The sequence below is a fragment of the Aquarana catesbeiana genome, linkage group LG07, assembly GCF_042186555.1.
Source record: "Aquarana catesbeiana isolate 2022-GZ linkage group LG07, ASM4218655v1, whole genome shotgun sequence".
In the NCBI taxonomy this organism is placed as follows: Eukaryota; Metazoa; Chordata; class Amphibia; order Anura; family Ranidae; genus Aquarana; species Aquarana catesbeiana.
In genome coordinates this window covers 183,298,224-183,308,685 of record NC_133330.1, presented here as the reverse complement: position 1 = coordinate 183,308,685, position 10,462 = coordinate 183,298,224, and the positions used below count along the sequence as shown (strand labels likewise).

General features: G+C 44.2%; 1 long non-coding RNA gene across 1 annotated transcript; it reads left to right on the top strand.

Moving 5' to 3' along the window:
- Positions 1-5,651: 5,651 nt before the first annotated feature.
- Positions 5,652-6,611, top strand: LOC141102502 (uncharacterized). Its single transcript, XR_012235126.1, has 3 exons — positions 5,652-5,695; positions 6,132-6,188; positions 6,313-6,611. It is a non-coding gene; the product is annotated as an uncharacterized lncRNA (long non-coding RNA).
- Positions 6,612-10,462: the final 3,851 nt, after the last annotated feature.

Sequence of the window (10,462 nt, the reverse complement as noted above, 5' to 3'; positions counted from 1 at the left end):
GGTGGAACTCAACGTTGGCCATGCTGCAGCGGCTGCACACGCAGCAGAGGGCCATCAATGAGTACCTGTGCGACTATGGCACCAGGACAGGGTCAGGGGAGCTTGTTTTTTTTCCCCACACCAGTGGGCCATGATCAGGGATGCATGCACTGTCCTGTCACCATTTGAGGAGGCCACGAGGATGGTGAGCAGTGACAGTGCATGCATCAGTGACACTGTCCCCCTTGTCCACCTGTTGGAGCACACACTGCGTGGAATAATGGACAGGGCACTTGAGGAAGAACAGAGGCAGGAAGAGGAGGACTTCCTTAGCTCTCAAGGCCCCCTTTATCCAAACAGTGTTCCTGCGTGCCCGCTGATCACACAGGAAGAGGACGAGGAGGAGGAGGAAGATTGTGTCAGTATGGAGGTGGAGCCTGGCACTCAGCATCAGCAGCAGTCTTTAAGGGATCAGTCCCAAGAAACACATGGACTTGTACGTGGCTGGGAGGAGGTAGCTGCGGACCATGTCGTCCTTAGTCACCCAGAGGACTCCGGACCGAATGCCTCAGCAAACCTACGCTGCATGGCCTCCCTGATCCTGCAAAGCCTGCGTAAGGATCCTCGTATTCGTGGTATCAAGGAGAAGGACCAATACTGGCTGGCAACCCTCCTTGATCCACGTTACAAGGGTAAGGTTGCAGACCTTATCTTGCCATCACAGAGGGAGCAGAGGATGAAACATCTTCGGGAGGCCTTGCAGAAAGGTCTGTGCAACGCGTTCCCAGAGACTGGGAGGTTACAAACTCCTGTTTCTGGACAACGTGTTGCTGAGGCTTTGGGCAGTCAAAGAAGGAACGGTGGAGAAGGTGGCCGTCTGACCGATGTGTTCAGACAATTTTTTGGTCCGCAGCCCCAAGGTATGATCGGTTCCAGCAACCATCGCCAGCGTCTGTTTTACATGGTGCAGGAATACCTAGGGGCAAGATCTGACTTGGACACCTTTCCCACCGAAAATCCTCTAGGTTACTGGGTCTTGAGGATGGATCACTGGCCAGAGCTTGCACAGTATGCAGTTGAGCTACTGGCCTGTCCTGCATCCAGCGTTCTTTCAGGAATGCACATTCAGTGCTGCTGGAGGCTTTGTAACCGATCACAGGGTGCGTCTGTCCACCGACTCGGTCGATCGACTGACCTTCATAAAAATAAATCAGTCTTGGATCACCACCAGCTACCAAGCACCTGATGCTGATGTAACCGAATAATTTTTTTTGAAATCTCAGATCCCTTCAAAGACTGCCTATACTGATGCTGAATGACTATCCCTGAGAAATTATCCTCTTCCTCAATCATCACGCTGATAGCTTGTAAGAACATTTTTGGTTCTGGGCGCCACCACCAGTGCCTAAGGCACAATTTTTCAGCCCGTTTAACAGGGGCGTGTAATTACAATTTTTGATGCAATACTTTGCAGCAGGGCTCATTTCAGCATTCCAACTAGAGAATCTGTGAGGGGTTGCAGTGTTGTGGCACCAGTGCCTAAGGCTCAATTTTTCTGCCCATTTAACAGGGGCGTATAATTACAATTTTTGATGCAATACTTTGCAGCAGGGCTCGTTCCTACGTTCCAACTAAAGTGTCTGTGAGGGGTTACAGTGTTGTGGCACCAGCACCAGTGCCTAAGGCCTAATTTTTCAGCCCCTGTTCAACAGGGGCATGTAATTACAATTCTTGATCTAATATTTCACAGCAGGGCCCTGTGAGGGCTTACAGTGTTGTGGCCACAACAACACCTAAGGCCCAAATTTCTGCTGAGTATATAGGGCAGGCCCCTACTTTCAAACATCTAACTTACAAACGACTCCTACTTGCAAACGGAAGGAGACAACAGGAAGTGAGATGAAATCTACCCCTAGGAAGGGAAACTCTCTCCTGTAAGAGTTAATATGGGAAAAACATTTCTCATTTCCACTGATGCTTTCCAATCCTTGTTCCACAAAAAAACCCAAATTTTCAAAAAACATTTTGTCATTGGGACAAAAAGTGAGGTGAAATCTTCTGAAGAGGAGGAAAGACAGCAAAACAAATGTCACAGGGGTGATAACCCTTCCCTATGTTTTCCAAAAAGCTTAAAAAAGATTTTTTGGCTGGAGCTAAACACGTTAAAAATGTACCCGTTCAAAATTACAAACAGATTCTACTTAACAACAAACCTACAGTCCCTGTCTTGTTTGCACTGCCTGTATACTGCTGTTCAGAGTATATAGGGCCTGGTGGCCCCACACCTTTCCTTATTTTAATTTGGGTGCGGGGTTTAAGACCCAAAGGGCCTGGTAATGGACTGGGGGGTACCCATGCCGTTTGTCTCACTGATTTTCATCCATATTGCCAGGACCGGACATTACATTAAACCCGCAAGCAGTTTTAAATGAGATTTTTTTCCTTTAAAAAGGACATTTGGTGCAGGGACTGTTCTAAACACGGGAAACACGTGCCACTTTACAGGCATACTATAGACACCCCCCAGGTAAGATATTTAAAGGAATATTTCACTTTTTTTTTTTACTTTAAGCATCATTAAAATCACTGCTCCCGAAAAACGGCCGTTTTTAAAAGTTTTTTTTGCATTGATACATGTCCCCTGGGGTAGGACCCGGGCCCCCAAACCCTTTTTAGGACAATACCATGCAAATTAGCCTTTAAAATGAGCACTTTTGATTTCGAACGTTCGAGTCCCATAGATGTCAATGGGGTTCTAACGTTCGTGCAAATTTTCGGTCTGTTCGGCTCATCCCTAAAAACGACCATTGTCATAGAAGGTTTAGCATTGTGATACAAAGGGGTTAATTTACTAAAGACGAAAAGATTCTTCATTCATCAAAGGGAAATTACCTGTATTTCAGTGAATGAGGTACAGCTCTCCTGACTTCCATTATCTAGTCATATGCATGCAAATACACTGTTTTATTTTGTTTTTTACTAGCATGTGATTAGCTATAATTTGTAGACATGTGCACACTGAAATATTTCGTTTCGGAATTTCGTTTTCGTCCGAAATATAAATTTATTTAGTTACTCCCGAAATTCGTTTTTCTTTATTTAGTTTTTCGTTAAAAACTTGCATTCGTCCGAAAATCGAAATGAATTAAGGTCGAATCGGTCATTAAAGGCTTATGGTGTCTGTCAAATGTTCAAAGTAGATTCGACGGAGCAGCTAAACTGTACGACGTCGCAATCGTACATTCCGGTCGAATTTTCTGGGATGCATTTGACCGGAAATGTTCGATAGCAGCATCGTACAGTTTGTTTAGCTGCTCTGTCGAATCTTCTAACTTTTGACAGACACCATAAGCCACATTTACGTTTGCATGTTTTCGTTTCTGTGTCGAATCTTCATCGTTCATGCTCATTGCATTGGTCTACTCTGCCCCAGCAGTCAGCCAACCAAACTTTCACATTCGTTTCTCAATCGGAAGTGCGGAAGTGCGGCCGCAAAATCCGACGCTGTGTGGCTTAGAGAGATAATGGCAATGGCAGCACCAGCAGCAACCCATTCCAGCACTAGCAGCATGGAGGAGGCTGTTCCTGGGCCTTCTAAGGCAGCATCCAAAAATGGGCACAGGAGGGGGACACAAGCTGCATCCAGCAGGAAGCGTAACCTAATGTGGACTCATATTGAGTCCCAGGTCCTGGTAAGGGAAACGCTTCCTTGCTGGATGCAGCTGTGTGGCCCCCGCTCCAGGGAAACCACTACGGAGTGGAAGCGAGAAAAGTTGGAGGAGATTTCCAGGAAGGTGGAGGAGACATATCGCCATCGGCGTGACCCGACTGCCTGTCGCAAAAAATTCAGCGACATAAAACGGTAAGTAACGTGTCTGATTATTTTTTTTTTTTACATTTTAACCACTTCAGCCCCGGAGGTATGGCTGCCAAATGACCATGCCACTTTGTGCGATTCGGCACTGCGACGCTTTAACTGACAATTGCGCGTTCGTGTGACGTTGCTCCCAAACAAAATTGATGTCCTTTTTTTCCCACAAATAGAGCTTTCTTTTGGTGGTATTTGATCACCTCTGCGGTTTTTATTTGCTTTTTGCTATATAAGTATCCCCAACAAATATATAAAAAACGAATTTTTTCCTCAGTTTAGGCTGATATGTATTCTTCTACATATTTTTGGTAACAAAAATTGCAATAGGCGTTTATTGATTGGTTTGTGCAAAAGTTATAGCGTCTACAAAATAGGGATAGTTTTATGGCATTTTTATTAACAATTTTTTTTACTAGTAATGGCGGCGATCAGCGATTTTTATTGTGACTGCGACATTATGGCGGACACATCGGAAACTTTTGATGCCATTTCGGGACCATTGTCATTTATACAATGATAAAAGCTCCAAAAAATGCACTGATTTTACACACACACATATAAACATATGTTATTGCTATCACAATTTGATGTCAGTAAAGTTAGGTGAATTTTTTTTTTTAAAAAGGAATAAATAATTTTCAATTTATCCTCCCTCCTGTGAAAAACCAAATTTGCGCATAGGTGTGCCTAGCCTACACATAGTTTGCAGTTGCACATGTTATATATTATCGCCACAATCATTTTAAGAGGAATATTTCCATGCCGTTATTTGTTCTTAGTTAGTTATCACTAAACTGAGCAGTAAGTGCTTTTAAGTTCCACTTGACCTGACCACCTGTAGGTTGCGCCCCCTTTCTGACCAGGCCATATTTTGCTATTTAGCGCATTGCAGCTTTAAACTGCACGCTCCTGTGATGTATTACCCAAATGAAATTTATGCTCTTCTCCCGCCATATATAGAGCTTTTATTGGTGGCATTATATCACCGCTGGGTTTTACATTTTTTGTTATTGAAAAATAAAAAAGTTATATATATATATATATATATATATATATATATATATATATATATATATATATATATATATATATGTGTATATATATAAAAAAGTGTTACGGTGGCTGGACTTAACCAGCTTGCGGACCCGCCATATTTTTAGTTACTATGGGGGGGGTCCACATCTGCAAGTGGGTTAATGCTTTGCAAAAGAAACAAGGAAGGAAATTTTACACTATACACAGTTCACACAAGCGCGTAATAGAAAGGTGGACTGGAGTGGACACAATGGACATTTACTCGGCACAATCCCTATCCTGCCTTTTATTATTTATTGTGCACCAAAAAAGCATAGGTTTTTCTTACAATAAATTTGGTTAATAAATAAATGTGCAAACCTTGTGCTACATGAAAAAATGTGCCTAATCCAAAAATTCCATTTGCATTGTTTCATTCTACGGGTTCATTCTACATGTGTTTCATGTGTTGATGTCGTTTTCAGATTACAATTGTAGTTTAATTGTGGAACCCGTTTCTCTTCTCTTTTTGTTTTGCAGTTCCATAGCGCGTAAACGCAGGCAGTCGGGGCGCAGAGGAAAGCAGGTATCTCTCCTCCCCCATGAGAAGGAGCTCTTAGCAGCTGTAGGGGAGGATGAGATAAAAAAACTGCTTGCTCATCAGGGTTGGTGTCAGCATTGCATTGTGTGTAGGAAATTTTTTTTGTCAACCATGCGACGCGACATAGTCATTTACCATGATGTGTTTGATTTTATTTAAAGATCGTCTCCAGGCCCAGCGGCGCCGGAGGCAGAGGGCAGAGGAGCAGGAGTCCTCCACGTCATCATGCAGTAAGTACTGTAGTAGTGACACTAATACAGTGGTTCCTTTTCCATTTGTCCAGCCTTCCATTGTTGATTCCAGCGTCATTGTTTCTCGCTCATGTAGTGACAGGTAGAGCCTCTGCGACGCTCTGTCAGGTAACGCAAGCGATTGCGTAACTTACGTAATTTGACAGAACGTGGCCGCTCTGAACTGAGGTGCCTGATCAGTGGCAGTGCACCTAGCACTCGCCGGCGCTGCTGGAACCAGGACAGGTAAGTGCCTCGTATTTGTTTTTTTTTTAAATGATTTTTTCTAAATGGTGAATGCATGTCCCTGCCTTGTAGATAAACGTTAGTGACCTGCCCTGTATTGCCATGCTAATGGATAATTAATTTTATCTATTTACACTACAGTATACTTATTTACGTTTATTAACGTTCATCATTTCTCCTTTATAAATAGGTGTCATCCAGTCAGAGGGGGAGACTGAGGAGGAGGCTGAGGCAGCAACGCCCACATGTAAGTTAGTATAATCTTGCTGGTATCTGCTGAGTGATCATACATGTTTCAATGTTCTTGTACTAATGTGTGAGATTGTTGTACACTGCAGATTGTAATGTTCTTTTCTATCATTACTCAACAGCTGCTGAGCAGGAGGTGGAGGAGACCTGCCCTGTAGAGGCTGCTGGGGATGCGGAGGAACAGCCAGATGCGGCAGATCCAGGGAGTAAGCATAACTTTTTTTGTATTTTACAGGCAAATATAGTATTTTAAATATGAAATGCTGATGGCATACCTTGTCTAGAATAGCTTGTGATTTATTCTGCAAGGCTTCGGTTTAGCTGGAACTATTAATTATATTAGTTCCCCTCTGCAGATGATTCCAGTCTTCCTGTTAGCGTGACCTGTGCTTGTTAATATTTCCCCAATGTCCCTGATCATGCCACCTTCTTGCTGCAGTTTAGATTCCCAGTCTGAGCCAATCACTGTTAATCATTATGAATAACACAGCAGGCTGGGGGGGGTGTCAGAAAAGAATCTCCAGCTATTGGTTGGCAGTCCCTGGACATGTTCAATCTCTGGCATGCCCCTAATGCATGCATTTACACTTTTCTCATGATGTTATACCTGTTATACCTCCTAGCCTAGACCAGGAGTGAGTAACCTACCTAGCCTAGAACAGAAGTGGGGCTTAATTTATTCAACAATCAGTGGCCTTACAAAATTATCAACTTTAAAAAATAGCCTGCTATATTTTATTAAACAACTTTTTATTAGGTCATCCCAAATGCAATGGCTTGAATGGCTTCTCTTTGGTGAGTGTAATGTTAAAAGCTGGTATAGCTGATATGTTTTTCTGCAAGTGCAACTGATCCTCCATATTTGCCAAAGTCAGTCAGTCTGGATGAGGTAGATTAGTTAGCAGTAGCACTTAGGCGTCCATTACACCTTAAGATTTTCTCCAGCCGCCCGTGCGACCAAGCGGATAAAATCTTTGGGAGATTCCCCTTTACACTGCTCAATGTGTAGAGGGGAATCCCTTTGTACTCTGGCCGGGGAGGACACTCAGCTCCACCCCGGTCAGAGTACAGTAAAGTAGTACTACACCTTCCTGCACAGCTCTGCAAACTTGGTGTGATGCAGCGAATTGACACAGACACCACTATCTCCTACACACAAATTGATTAGGTGCATCTCACTAAGTATCAAAAACTGGTATGGATGGAAGTGAAAACATCTCAAGATGTTACAGGATTGTCTACAAGGGCTGGGAGATCGTTGCCTTTATATAATGTTAGGGTGAAGAAGCCATGTGTATGTGTATTGTATTATCTATCTATCTAATGTATTTTCTTTTCTTCACAAGTGAAGTCTTCATCCTGCAACTGCAGCCTGTGGACGAAGACCTGGACCTGCCCGCGTCTGGTTGGACTGGCTGTCCTTCTGAGTCCCCAGTGGTTTCTACAGTCCTCCACCCTTCAACATCCCCCCACCTGGCCTCCCCAGTGCATCCTTCACCCGCTCCAGAACAGGCACACATCCCCCACCCTCCAGAGCCACATGTGACGGATTATCTGCGGCGCATTGTGGAGGTCCAAAAGAGACATTTTGCAGTTACCCGGAGGCTGCGTCGATCTTTGGCCCTCCACAATCGCCGGCAGCTCCGTCACTCTGTGGCTCTGCAGAGGTACCAGCGTAGCCTCAGGAGACACCTGGAGGCTACGCGGTACCTTGGTGACCAGTTGGCTGGGATTAATATGTCCCTACAGCGACTGGTCACCAGGTTGGGGGAGAATGTACTCTTTTTTTTTTTTTTTTTTTGTTTTGTTCATGTTAACTGTTAAATAAAAAAATTTTGTTCAGAAATAATTGTTTTCTTGAGTTTTGCTTTACTTGTTAGATTTGTGTGATGTTTATCTAAATGAACTAGTCCATATATTGTTACTAACTTACTAGAGGCCTTATAATTGTAGTTTTTCTACATTTAACCATCAGGCTGAACTTAGAAAATTGATGAGATTTCTCTCTACACTATTTCAATGTGCAAAGGGTAATCCAATGTATTGTGTCCAGTCACGCCGTTCAGCTTTCCCTCCACCAGAATACACAGCAGATAGTTAGAGCAGGGGTTACTCTATACAGTCCTCAACAGTTCACAGGACATAGGTTGCAGGCTTGCAATCATGAGGGCAACAGTTAACCGGACAGAGGTTCACAGGCTAACGCAATTACAAGGGGCAACAGTTCAAAGGGCAGTGTCATGGTTATGCAATAGAGTTTGTCTGTCAGCATACCTGTCTCCATGTGTTCATCTCTAGAGACCAGCTGACCCTCACCTGACTGCTTTTGTAAGCTCTCCTCTAGCATGGCTCCACCCCAGCTTCTATCAGGGAACCCTATATTAACCTGTGCACTGCAAGCCAGCAGTGCTGATCAACCATTGTGTGTTAGCTTTCGTGTGTACTGGCTGTGTTTCCTACGTCTGATTCCAGTTAACCGACTTTGGCCTGTTCTCTACTATTCCTGTCTGCTCGTGACCCTGACCTTTGGCGTGTCCCTGACCATCCCTGTTTGCCTGTGACCCTGAACCTTGGCGTGTACTCTGTTGTCCTTGTCTGCTTGTGGCCTCGACCTTGGCTTGTCCCTTACTTCCTTGTTGTTCCAGCTTGCTGCCTCTTTCCTCTTCTCCTGTAGTCTACCGTGAGCATGAGATGTGAGACCCTGGGGGCTGCGACCTGGAGCCAGACTGCAGCGCAGTCCATCCTCACCACTAGAGGCTCTGGTGAACACCTACTGGCTCTTAGACTCCGCGCCCTGGAGAATCTATGCTCTAGCTCCCAGTGGGATCTGTGTTAGTGATCCAGTAGACCTGCTTCCTGAACCTCCCAGGTTTCAATCCACAGCAGTCAGTCCTAGGATCCACTACCTAGTGGTGCACTTCCGATTCCTACAGAGTGCATCTGTCACCTAGCCTCAAGGTGACCTGACAGGCAGTCATCATTTCCAGGGCTTGAGTAACATGGCAGCAGGGTAGATTACTCACTCACACTAGTGACTATGGATAATTGCAGATGGTCATGAAACAGGCGGAGGATCAGAGAGGGCCCTGGTGTCCCCAGGGTCAGAGATGGTAAATGGGAGGGGTCCTGGGCATCTGGATGCAGCTCAGCAGTGACCAACTAATATATCTTGCATAGAATCACGTTTCCAACTGTATGCTTCTTTGTGCTATGTTGTGTTGGTAGCATATTCTGATCCTTGAGTTGACAGTCTCTCCATCAAGAGGAACTGTCATGCTGTTGAGGTCATCTTTAATCATTGTCTCTTATTTCCAGACCACCAAACAAAAATGGTTAAATTAGCAAATGTTGCTATTTGTATTTACAAAGACAGCAACACGTGAGCAGTAGCGCCACGTCAAGGCTTCAACCCTTGCTACTGTCCATTCACACAACATTCATTCATGCAATCAAGCACACTCTAGTCACTCTACACAACATTCATTACAAAAAAGGGTGATGGAAGGAATAAAGGGAAAAATTTGGATTGCTTAAAACAATATAATTCTATTTAAATCTTGGGGTCACACCAAAGTCAAGTAGACAACTGCTATTGTGTCAAGTGGTAAGAAAATAAAAAAAATGATTTTCCTCAACATTTGGATGGTTCCTCTGAGTCCCATCTATCTTCACTGTCCATTCACACAACATTCATTCATGCAATCACGCACAATCAAGTCACTCTTGTCCCATCTATCTTCACATGGTAACAATGATTCAGGTCTCACAAATTAAGGGTAGGGTAACCCAGCTTGGGGAGGTTAAATTTGAGGAAAGTTATTTGTTCCATCAAATGGGGTGTTAGTTGTGAACGGTGTGGATTAAGGATATTCCCAGTAATAGAGAAAACTCTCTCACTTTGCACAGTGGTTGGAGGACAGGATAGTAGTTGCTGGGCAACCAGGCAAAGACCAGGCCACAAACTTTTCTTACCATCCCAATAGGTCAAAGGGTCCTCTGTAGGAAGCAAAGGTGCTTCATATAGGTAGGCCCTGACCATTTCAGAGGCACTGCTCTCCTCTCGATTACCTGCTGCTTGACCTGCATCCACCAGATTGTCAAGTGCCTCTACCCAACATGCACATGCTCCACTCTGTTGTTTTTGAGTGATGCTGCCAGGCCTTGGAATAGCAGACATGGCAGGTGAATCTTCCAAACCAGCCTCAACCGTCGTACATCTCTGTTGCTGCAAATTCTGGACCCTTTCAATCAATTTTTGTTTCCAGTAGGAGA